This window comes from Ahaetulla prasina, chromosome 4 (genome assembly GCF_028640845.1).
Source record: "Ahaetulla prasina isolate Xishuangbanna chromosome 4, ASM2864084v1, whole genome shotgun sequence".
NCBI classification, from domain to species: Eukaryota; Metazoa; Chordata; class Lepidosauria; order Squamata; family Colubridae; genus Ahaetulla; species Ahaetulla prasina.
In genome coordinates this window covers 31,250,924-31,263,174 of record NC_080542.1, presented here as the reverse complement: position 1 = coordinate 31,263,174, position 12,251 = coordinate 31,250,924, and the positions used below count along the sequence as shown (strand labels likewise).

Here is a 12,251-nt window from a genome sequence, read left to right as displayed (position 1 = left end):
GCATTTGTATGTTTGCATTGGTTTTAGCTAAAATTAAAAAAAGCATCCTACTTGTTCTGCTGAATGACAGAAAAAGCAGTCGAAACTGGCTTCTCTATACCTGATTTCCTAGATCTTACCTTGATCTGGAAGGCACTTCTGGGCTGGTGCTGGAATGGAAGGCTCATGTGGAAACATAGCGGCAGACCATTCTCCTGTTGCTGTTTGTTTCTCATGTACTATGGCATTCATCTGTCCAGGTGTCATTGTTGCTGGTTAAGACTTGGAGCTTTTGCTGACACCCAAACTGTATTTCCTGGATGTGCAAAGAATTGTAATTTATATTATATTTAAACTTAGACAATTTTTATAAACTAATCTACAATTATTATATAGCACCAGATTGTTTAGAATGTCTAAAGGCACTTCAAATATAAAGTGTAACAAAATGAAAAGAGTAGGACTGAGTTTATTTGATTTTAAACCGTATTTTGAAGCTTGCTGTTTAGATTTAAATGAAAGAGAGGATGCTGCTGAGAAACAGAAGTCTTTGGAATTAAAAGGACATGACCTGAGATTTGGATGGCACAGATAATTGTCATATGACAAAGTGAGGATTAATGTGGATCTTAAAAAAATAAATATTATTTAAGGCATGCCAAATTGAGAATAGCGAATAGCCAAAAACACGCTATTATATACCAGAAATAAGACACACATAAATGGCTGACTTTTTGAGAGATACTAGAATTTTATCAAGGAGAAGGTAAAATAAATCAAGAGAAGAATTGGTGACTAAGAAATGGTCCTCTTTATTTACAGTAGACCAAAGAAATTATACTTTTGAATATTGTAAGATTGAGTTTGAAATAGAATTTTGTCAAATGATGACCATGTAACTGCTAAAATGTAAACACTTTTATTGAAATTTGAAACAGAAGAACAACAAATGAAAGAACGATAAACTGGGCTAAAAAAATTGGTTGTTGTATACAAATGAAACAATTGGAAACCGTGGCTGAAAGAATTGTAAAATACGTTTTCTCTCTCGGATTTTTCTCTGTGCTCAGTCTGCTGGTTGCGCCTATAAAAGCTGAAGCTGTCCTAGCTGGTTATAATCTCTCCACTGTGAGGAGAAGAGAACATGTGTCACAGGCTCAGACACAAGCCGGGCAAGCATCCAAAGATAGGCTGGGAAGGCTAGAGGAGAGTGGTAAGATAACAGCAACAATGCACAGTGCCAGAGCTGAATCCAAGCCTTACACCTTTGCACAGTTGGAGGTCAACATGACATACCTTTAAAGCCTTCAACCCATAAAGGATGGGAACTCAGATGGTGGGATGAAATCTGAATGTCTTGATATGGAGAAACAGATCCATGCAGTAATAAAAGGAAATACAAACTTTCAGTAATAGCAATATTAATTCTATTTCAGAGACTGGAATAGCACATATTAACTTCTGAGTGCAAATTCCAGTACTGTTCAGTTGAAACAGTTTGGAAGTTCATATGACTACTTCTCATAAGCAGTTATTTTCAGGTGAATAGAATAGAATAGAATAGAATAGAATAGAATAGATTTTTTTTTTATTGGCCAAGAGTGATTGGACACACAAGAAATTTGTCTTGGTGCAAATGCCCTCAGCGTAAAAAATGCTCTCAGGTGAAAAAAATTCATATCTAAAGCAGTGAATAATACCCTAGTAAAGTAAATCTGCAGATAAACCCACTGAATTAACATTAGGTGTTTCTGAAAGGATTTGGTATTACTATTAAAAATAAGGACTCTCTTTAGTAAAGTTAGATTTCTGGCTGATTGCATCCATCTAGTTTTCTTGGCCATGGATGAAAGCGGTCAGACATTACCTTTTACCAGGTTGTGTTTTTTTTTTTCAGCTTAGGATTTCCTGCTTTCTCATTTAATTATTAGCCATGTCCAATTCTCAACATTTTAAAGATAAATCAAGAATCGCTATGAGATGCTACTGCTATTCATGATATTTCTGTTACTAAATCATAATCTTGTTCCAGTGTGAGGATATAATAATTACTCCTCAGGACTGATTCTCAGGAGTCTCTCTTTTCTTTTAAAATTAGATAATCTAACAATATTATGATCTGTGACGAGCATATACAACTAGTTCTTGTTTAGTGACTGCCTTGCACAGTTGTGCAAGTTTTATAGTTCTGATAGTGATGAGAAAGTAGTTTTGTAACCAATCCTTGCATTTATAACTTTGCATGTTACTAAAGCAACGGAAAGCTGAAGTAAGATTGCAAGCACAACTGAAGTTTCACTAAGTAACTACTTTGCTTAATGATACAATTGCTAGTCCCAGTTACTGCTGTTAGATAAGGACTAGTAATATTTTATCATAATATCTGCCTCAGTTCCTGAGGTTGTGCAGCAATTCACTGTTTAAAAATTATGGATCATAAAGAGAATTATTTGTGCAACTATTTTATTTATTTTACTATTCTTGTTCTTTCATCTTGTGATGCTTTGGCTATTTTTTTCTATTTTTCTTGGTTTTAAAATGTTTAACAATTGTAAACTGCCCAAAATCACTGGATGTCAGGCTGCATATAAATTTAATAAATTATTATGGTTGGTCACAGTCAGTCAGACTTTTAGACTGATTTTGCATTTTATCCACCTACTGAGTCCTTCCCAAAGAATTGGGATTTACAGATTTGTTTAATGGTGTTAAAGATACTGTTGCAAGATATAATATGTTCCAAGTAAAGCTGCTTTTTCCAACAAGATTGGTTTTGTAACATTTAACTGTTAGAATTTTTAAAGGAAGCAGTAGTAGTTGTCAGAATAATGATTCAGGCCTGCGGATATGTAGCATGTTGCATTATTTCTTCATGAAAGCCTTTAGATGCAAAAATGTTGATGTTATTTTTGCCGGAAGAGCCATACAAGTACTCCTATTCATTGAGAAGCATTGGATCTGTACTCCTCAAACTCAATTATCCCATATAACTGAATAAGATCATTTTAAATCATTTTAAAGTGAAAAGCTTATATTGTATTATGGACATTTGACATTCATAAGAATAATTTGGTAGAATTTACTATAACTATTGGGAATTCACTGGTTTGTTTCTTTTTGTATATTGTGTATTACAAATTTGTTTCCTCTATGTTTATTGCCATCCGGCCATAATCTCAGATCATCTATAGAACTGAGACCTCTACTAGTCATTAATTATAGGATATTGTTCAATGTTTTCATTTATTTACTTCCCTTTAAATTGAAACCTAATGAAAAGATTTTCTTGAAATGGTCTATTTAAAGTTGTCATTGTTGTTTGGAGAAGAATGTTGGACTAGGGTATTTGGGCCATGGCCAAACACCAATGATTGCTCTTTTTATTATCAAGAGAAATTTCTAAATGTAATATTTGAATAACTCTGAATGCTTTTTATACAGTTGGTGTCCTGAATCTTATACTGGAATGCAGGGTTTTTATACATCTAACTTTTACATTTGAGGAAAACAGGTAAATGGAAGAGCATTGTGTCAGTATGAATATCTTATGTATGATCATATGAATATCTTATGTATGATCATATTTTTAGTAAACATCATGGGAGCTATTCCTTCCTAAAATAAAATATTGCATTTACAGAATAATTCAGGATTTGTAATAATATAAATTGTAATTTTGACTGTGACTTATCTTTCAAATTGCCTGATCTTGTCTGTAATCTATAAACATCATATATGTAGTTTGTTATTATTTTTTTTAAAAATCCTGGAATATTTTTTAAAAAATATTTCAAATAAAGGCTTTGTACTCAAGCCTGTACTTAACTTGCAATGATGATTTTGTTAATGTCAATGATTTTCAAGTGGTGCTCCAGTTATTTTGGAATTACACCAAATGTGCCTATTATTATTTATTCTATTTTTGTTTTCTTTTGCCATGATCCATGTATTTCTATTTACAGGTCTTTTTATTTTGTGATTTTCTTCTCTTCTCTTCTCTTCTCTTCTCTTCTCTTCTCTTCTCTTCTCTTCTCTTCTCTTCTCTTCTCTTCTCCTGTCTCAAGATACTGCCACATGCAAAAGGTATTTTTAGTAATAATCTTCATCCAGATTTTCCAGATCTCTTCTCTTCTCTTCTCTTCTCTTCTCTTCTCTTCTCTTCTCTTCTCTTCTCTTCTCTTCTCTTCTCTTCTCGTTTCCAGATACTGCCACATGCAACAGGCATTTTTAGTAATCATCTTCATCCAGATCACATCTTGAATGTGATTCATCACATAGTCAGCAAGATGTTTGGAGTGGATTTGGCATTTTTTTTCCACCTATCAAGTCTTTCCCAAAGATCTGGGATATGTAGAGTTGCTATTTGATGCTGTTGTTATTATTATCTAATAAAAGTATGAGGTTATTGAACTAGCATTGTTTAAGTATATTAAAATAATTTTAGGTGATATTTCATGACAGAGTTATCAAGATGCCATGTATATGATATGAAACCATAAATATATAGCTAGTATGGCCCTTTTCTAGGTAACATTCTTTAAATCAAAATTCATTCATCTAATTTAACTGTATAGTTAAAAAAGCAGAACATTATTAGGCTTTCAAAAGAGTCTTGAAGTTCTACAAATCGCATATCTATATAACTAAACAGAGAAGAAGTACAAATACCACATTATTAAAAATATTATTTCAAAATTGAAAAGTGTGTTAATGAAAAAGAAAATCTTACAAAACTATTTGTCTAGTTTCATGAATAGCTACTAAGGAACTCAGGTAATATCAAACTATAGTACTGAGAAACAATGTGCAAGAAATGAGGAATTGGTGAACTACAAATTCAAGCAAACTTAAGTGGACCCTGCTATAACATAGGATGGGAATAACACTAGGAAGAAGTTCAAGCAACCCTAGTCAGCATGGCTGATAGTGAAGAATGCTGGAAGTTGTACTTCAACAGCTACTTCAATATAGGTCTGAGGAGAAAGAATGTGAGCAAGGAGTTATATAGTTCAAATAGTAACATAATTATTGGCTTGCTAAATTATAATGATAAATTTGGGTAGTAGAACTAATTAAAAGCATACTACCATGCTTTCCCCCTTAATGGATTACTGCCTTGCATAGCTCAATGAAGCTATGAGCTATGCTGTGCAGGGACACCCAAGATGGACAGGTCATAGCAGAGAGTTCTGACAAAACGTGATACACTGGAGAAGGAAATGGCAACCCACTCCAGTATCTTTGCCATGAAAACCCCATAGACAGTACAAAATGGAAAAAAGATATGATGCAAGATGAGCCCCTCAGGTCGGAAGGTGTCCAATATGCTACTGGGAAACAGAGGAGGGCTAGTACTAGTAGCACCAGAAAGAATGAAGCAACTGGGCCAAAGCCGAAAGGACGCTCAGCTGTGGATGTATCTGATGGTGAAAGGAAAATCCGATGCTGTAAAGATTTTTTTCTTCATAGGAACCTGGAATGTAAGATCCATGAATCAAGGCAAGCTTGATGTGGTCAAACAAAAGATGACAAGACTGAACATCGACATCTTAGGAATCAGCGGACAGGAATGGGCGAATTTACTTCAGATGACTATCAGGTATACTGTGGGCAAGAATCCCGCAGAAGAAATGGAGTAGCCTTCATAATCAATAAAAGAGTAGGAAAAGCAATACTGGGATACAATTCCCAAAATGACAGAATGATCTCAGTCCGAATCCAAGGCAAACCATTCAATATCACAGTAGTCCAAGTCTATGCCCCAACCACTGGTGCTGAAGAGGATGAAATTGACCGGTTCTACGAAGCCCTATAGCACCTTAGAGAATTAACACCCAAAAATGATGTCCTTATCATCAGGGGGGATTGGAATGCTAAAGTAAGAAGCCAAAAGATAACCAGAATAACAGGCAAGTTTTGCCTTGGTGTACAAAATGAAGCAGGGCACAGGCTGATAGAATTCTGTCAAGATAATATGATGGTCATAGCAAACACTCTTTTCCAACAACCCAAGAAACGACTCGACATATGGACATCACCAGACGGTCAACACAGAAATCTGATTGACTATGTGCTCTGCAGCCAAAGATGGAGAAGCTCTATACAGTCAGTAAAAACAAGACCAGGAGCTCACTGTGGCTCCAATCATGACCTTCTCCTTGCAAAATTTAGGCTTAAATTAAAGAAAGTAGGGAAAAGCCCCAGGCCACTCAGGGTATGAACTAAATCATATCCCTGATGAATATACAGTAGAGGTGACAAATAGATTTATCACCGGGATAAAGGGCCGGGATAGCTCAGGCTGTTAAGAAGCCTGTTATTAGAACACAGTAGCCTGCAATTACTGCAGGTTCAAGCCCGGCCCAAGGTTGACTCAGCCTTCCATCCTTTATAAGGTAGGTAAAATGAGGACCCAGATTGTTGGGGGGGCAATAAGTTGACTTTGTAAAAAAAAAATATACAAATAGAATGAGACTATTGCCTTATACACTGTAAGCCACCCTGAGTCTTCGGAGAAGGGCGGGATATAAATGTAAAAAAAAAAAAATTAAGGAATTAGATCTGATAGACAGAGTGCCTGAAGAACTATGGACAGAGGTTCGCAACATTGTACAAGTGGTAGCAACTAAAACCATCCCAAAGAAAAAGAAAGACAAGAAAGCAAAATGGCTGTCTGAGGAAGCTTTGCAAATAGCTCAGGAAAGAAGGGAAGCGAAAGGCAAGGGAGAAAGAGAAAGATATACACAGTTGAATGCAGAATTCCAGAGAATAGCTAGAAAAGATAAGAATACATTCTTAAATGAACAGTGCAAAGAAATAGAAGAAAACAATAGAATAGGAAGGACCAGAGATCTCTTCAAGAAAACTGGAGATATGGAGGGAACGTTTCATGCAAAGATGGGCATGATAAAGGACCAAAGTGGCAGGGACCTAACAGAGGCAGAAGAGATTAAGAAGAGGAGGCAAAATTACACAGAAGAATTATACAAGAATGAGCTTAACATCCCTGATAACCACAATGGGGTGGTCACTGACCTTGAGCCAGACATCCTAGAATGTGAAGTCAAATGGGCCTTAGGAAATCTGAGCAACAACAAAGCTAGTGGAGGAGATAGTATTCCAGCTGAGCTATTTAAAATCTTAAAAGATGATGCAGTAAAAGTGTTACACCCAATTTGTTAGCAAATTTGGAAAACTCAGCAGTGGCCACAGGATTGGAAAAGATCAGTTTACATTCCAATTCCAAAAAAAGGCAATGCCAAAGAATGTTCAAACTATCACACCATTGCGCTCATTTCACATGCTTATGCTTAAAATCCTATAAGCTAGGCTCCAGCAGTATGTGGATCAAGAACTACCAGAAGTACAGGCAGGATTTCGAAGAGGCAGAGGAACTAGAGATCAAATTGACAACATACGCTGGATCATAGAGAAAGCTAGGGAGTTCCAGAAAAACTTCTGCTTCATTGACTATGCTAAAGCCTTTGATTGTGTGGATCACAACAAATTGTGGCATGTTCTTAAAGAGATGGGTGTACCAGACCATCTTAATTGTCTCTTGAGAAATTTGCATGCAGGTCAAGAAGCAACAGTGAAAACTGGACACGGAACCACTGATTGGTTCAAAATTGGGAAAGGAGTCCAGCAAGGCTGAATACTATTGCTCTGCCTATTTAACTTACATGCAGAGCACATCATGAGAAAGGCAGGGCTGGATGAATCAAAAGTTGGAATTAAGATTGCCAGAAGAAATATCAACAACCTCAGATACGCAGATGATACCACTCTAATGGCAGAAAGCAAAGAGGAACTAAAAAGCCTCTTGATGTGGGTGAAGGAGGAGAGTGCAAAAGTTGGCTTGAAACTCAACATTAAGAAAACTAAGATCATGGCATCCAGCCATCTCAATTCCTGGCAGATAGATGGGGAAGAAATGGAGTTAGTGACAGATTTTATTTTCCTGGGCCCCAAGATCACCGCAGATGGGGACTTCAGCCAAGAAATTAAAAGACGCTTGCTCCTGGGGAGGAAAGCTATGGCAAATCTAGACAGCAGAGACATCACCCTGCCAACAAAAGTGCGTATAGTCAAGGCTCTGGTTTTCCCAGTTGCAATGTATGGCTGTGAAAGTTGGACCATAAGAAAGGCTGAGCGCCAAAGAATTGAGGCCTTTGAACTCTGGTGCTGGAGAAGACTCCTGCAAGTCCCTTGGACTGCAAGGTGAACAAACAAGTCAGTCCTAGAGGAGATCAACCCTGACTGCTCTTTAGAAGGCCAGATCCTGAAGATGAAACTGAAATACTTTGGCCACCTAATGAGAAGGAAGAAGGAGAAGAGCTTAATGCTGGGAAAGATTGAGGGCAAAAGAAGAAAGGACGACAGAGAATGAGATGGCTGGATGGAGTCACTGAAGCAGGAGGCGTGGGCTTAAATGGACTCCAGAGGATGGCAGAGGATAGGAAGGCCTGGAGGAATGTTGTCCATGGGGTCGTGATGGGTTGGACACGACTAACAACAACAATCATGTTTCATTTAAATAGGTAATTGTTTCTTTTTTTTCAGGTTGAACTGATGAAAAAAATTATATGAAATAGTAATAGAATATAACAGTGTAGTGAAAATAAGTGAATTATTTGTCTCTGTCAATTCAGAAGCATATTTTCCTAACAGCATTAAATGTGAATTTTATAAAATGAAAAACCCAATTTTGAAATGAAATCATGTAAATGGCACAGAAAATGAGGTGCTATAAACAGTCTACTAAAGAAACTTGATTTACTAGTATATTCCACTGTCAAGATCATAAAGATTTTTGAAGAATACTGAACAGATATTTAAAGATGAAGGAAATATTCACAATCAGAATTCACAAATGAGAACTTTAGGAAACAAGTTGCCATGATTATGAGTTAAAGAAATTTTTTTATTATTATTATAATATCATAATAATTCTTCAGAACTGATTTTTTTACTTCAATGACAATAGTGACGAGATCTGAGATTATATGGCAAGTAAATCCAAGTGTCCTCCAAATATCAAATAAGTTCTTTGTGGGCTAGCATAGCTTTATCTGGAAAAAAATGAAAAAGTACACACAATCACATAAAATACAATGTTTAGATCAGGGATGAAATCCAGCAGGTTCTGTCAGGTTCTGGAGAACTGGTAGTGCAAATTTTGAGCAGTTCAGAGAACCGGCAAATACCACCTCTGGCTGGCCCCAGAGTGGGGTGGGAATGGAGATTTTGCAATATCCTTCCTCCAGGAGTGGGGAGGGAATGGGGATTTTGCAATATCCTTCCCATGGAGTGGGGTGGGAATGGAGATTTTGCATTATCCTTCCCCTGCCATGCCCACTAAGCCATGCCCACCAAGCCAACCATGCCCACCAAGCCACGCCCACAGAACCGGTAATAAAAAAATGTGGATTTCACCACTGTTTTAGATGCTTATACATACTCCTACTAAATGAGATAACTGCAGCTGGAACAGAATTGGCTAGGTCAGAATGTTAAATTTTAAATTTTAAATTTTAAACTACATAAATTTTATCGATTTTAAATTTTCTACTAATTTTAAATGGGGTTTGGTTTTATAAATTTTAAGGTTCTAGGCTAATTATAATAAGTTTTAAACCAAAATCAAATAAACCACATTATGGCATAGGACAAAATGTAAATTCAGAAAAAATAAAAGGAACTTTTCAGGAAGAGCCTACCAAGTTGTAGTCTCTAACAAAATGTTATATATCTCTCTCTCTCTCTGTGTGTGTGTGTGTGTGTGTAAATAAATAATTTATATAAATTATATAATTATATATTATAAATAATGCCTATTATATAAATTATACATGAATATAAGGCAACACTTAATTTATTTAGTGTTCTTTTACTTAGTGGATTGGTCTCTTCTTTAAATTGTCCAATGTTCTCTGTTTTTAAATAAAATATTTTTATTATTGTACTGTAGTTATATTTTTATTACAATTCTGATTTTAAATCTTTCTCTACATTATTTAAATTCCAAATATCTTTTTTTAGTGGTTGACCATAAAAGATGGAAAAGAATTAAGCTCAGTAAGGAATACTTGCAAAACTTAAAAATTGGATTATTATTATTTTAGTTGAAGAAATAAATAAATCTCCTTAACCCTACATTGAAATAGTTTGCCAGTGTTTATTATGGGAAATTTTTGGAGTTTCCTATGAAACCTTGGAATTCTCTGGTGTTTTTTCATTTATCTACAAGAAGAGTAACTTTGGAACATAAACAAAAAGGATCAGAAGTAGAAGGGAGTGTCTGTATTTGATTGTTGGTTTAATTTTGTATTTTAAACACCCTAAACTAAATTTTTGCAGATTACAGAAATCCAAGCAAACCCAACATATGAAACCTGAGCATGATTATGGATAAAGGTGAAATAGATTATTACAGGTGATAATGTTACATACGTCTCAGTATTTGAAATAAACTTATTTCATGTCCTGGTATAATTCTAAATATAACATTTCCATTTAAAGAATGAGGATAATATTTAGAAAATATTTGAAAGAGTGGAAAAGTTTGGAAATTTTGAGAAACACTTGATGAGATTACTAAAAAAGATGGTAATCATTATGTTAGCCTAATAACTAGCTCTTTCCTCACACCTTTGTTGCAATAAGCAATATTAAGACAATCTTTGTAATGTTGCATTTGATGAAATGAAGGGTTCAGTGTCATAAAGGATATGGTGATATTTTCAGTAAATTCTGTAAAACTCTTATTTTTAAAATTATTGCTTGTCATTTCTACATGGTGAACATACATATTCAGACTTTTCTGTTCTGTTAAACTCTTATCTACCATACATTATTTTGTTCATTAAATCAATTCTTTTTTGCTTTTTTGCTTCAGTACCTAGAAAGCTAATTTTTAAAAAAAAATTATTTACATTTATATCCCGCCCTTCTCCGAAGACTCAGGGCGGCTTACATTGTGTAAGGCAATAGTCTCATCCTATTTGTATATTTATATACAAAGTCAACTTATTGCCCCCCCAACAATCTGGGTCCTCATTTTACCTACCTTATAAAGGATGGAAGGCTGAGTCAACCTTGGGCTGGTGGGACTCGAGCCTGCAGTAACTGCAGGCAGGTGTGTTTAATAACCGGCTATCTTACAGCCTGAGCCACACCACGGCCCTTTAATTTTGTTAGTTTATTTTATTTATTTATTTATTTATTTATTTACTTATTTATTTATTTATTTTTATTTATTTATTTATTTTGTCACACAGTATATATAAGCATAAGCATGAAATAATTGTGGAATATATAAGCATATATATGAGCATGAGTATGTAATGACTATATTAATTGGATATAACAAAAGGAAACAATAGGACAGGAACGGTAGGCACTTTTAAAAAAGTAATGGTAGTTACTTTTACTCTATAAAATACATTTTCTACATGGTTACATTGATAAAATAAAGGTTCAAAATCAGTCTGTTTGAGAAATGTCCACTTTGCATCATTCTATTTTTTACTACTGTCGGTACCAACTGCTTTAAATGAGATTAATTGGAAGAATTTTTTTCTCCATTTCTTACTGACTTCATTGTTTTTCTGTTGAACTTTTTTTCCCCACTGCTGCGCTACCAGGGACCTATAATATAATTTATTTTTGTTTTCCACCTTATATATAATTTTCCATAGCTTTGATACTTTTAAAAAATGTGATACTTTTTCTTTTATGTATGAAAATTCTACATTGTTGTTAATACTTCAGATAACTCTACTCTGTATGAAGCATAGCAATTATTCCTACATGCATAAAAGTATTATTTCACACATATCTATACCAAATAACTAAAGTAGGTGTGTTTTTCTTTCCTTGTTCTGGAGTTTACAAGGAAGAAATAGCTGGGTGAAGGAACTTCCTAGCTGCTTATCCTATTATTGCTAATATTATACTAATATAATTCTAATTTGAACTCTTGATAATTTAAATCTTCTAAATACTATTTTCTTTTTCTCTAAATATGAAACCTCTTTCTTCCCCACCTAAATTATTTGCTTAACAATCCATCTTTTTTCTTGCAGATTTTATACATTAGTATTCAACTAATATAACTGTTTTTATAAAATTGTTGCTTTACTATTTTTAATTTCATCAATTGTTCTTGAATTCCTCTTTCTCTTGATAAAACAGCACAATGATTTCTAACAATTTCTTCCAAGTTTCAAAATAAGATATCAAACACTGATAATTGGTACTATTATTTCTAC

General features: G+C 34.7%; 1 protein-coding gene across 1 annotated transcript in view; it reads right to left on the bottom strand.

Annotated features, from left to right (window-relative positions):
- Nucleotides 1-124: 124 nt before the first annotated feature.
- The window catches only part of LOC131198396 (soluble scavenger receptor cysteine-rich domain-containing protein SSC5D-like), a 47,145-nt gene continuing 35,018 nt past the window's right edge, over nucleotides 125-12,251 (bottom strand). Inside the window, exon 10 of the mRNA XM_058182990.1 lies at nucleotides 125-295. The gene's annotated coding sequence lies outside the window, so the exon portion shown is untranslated. The remainder of the gene's footprint in view (nucleotides 296-12,251) is intronic.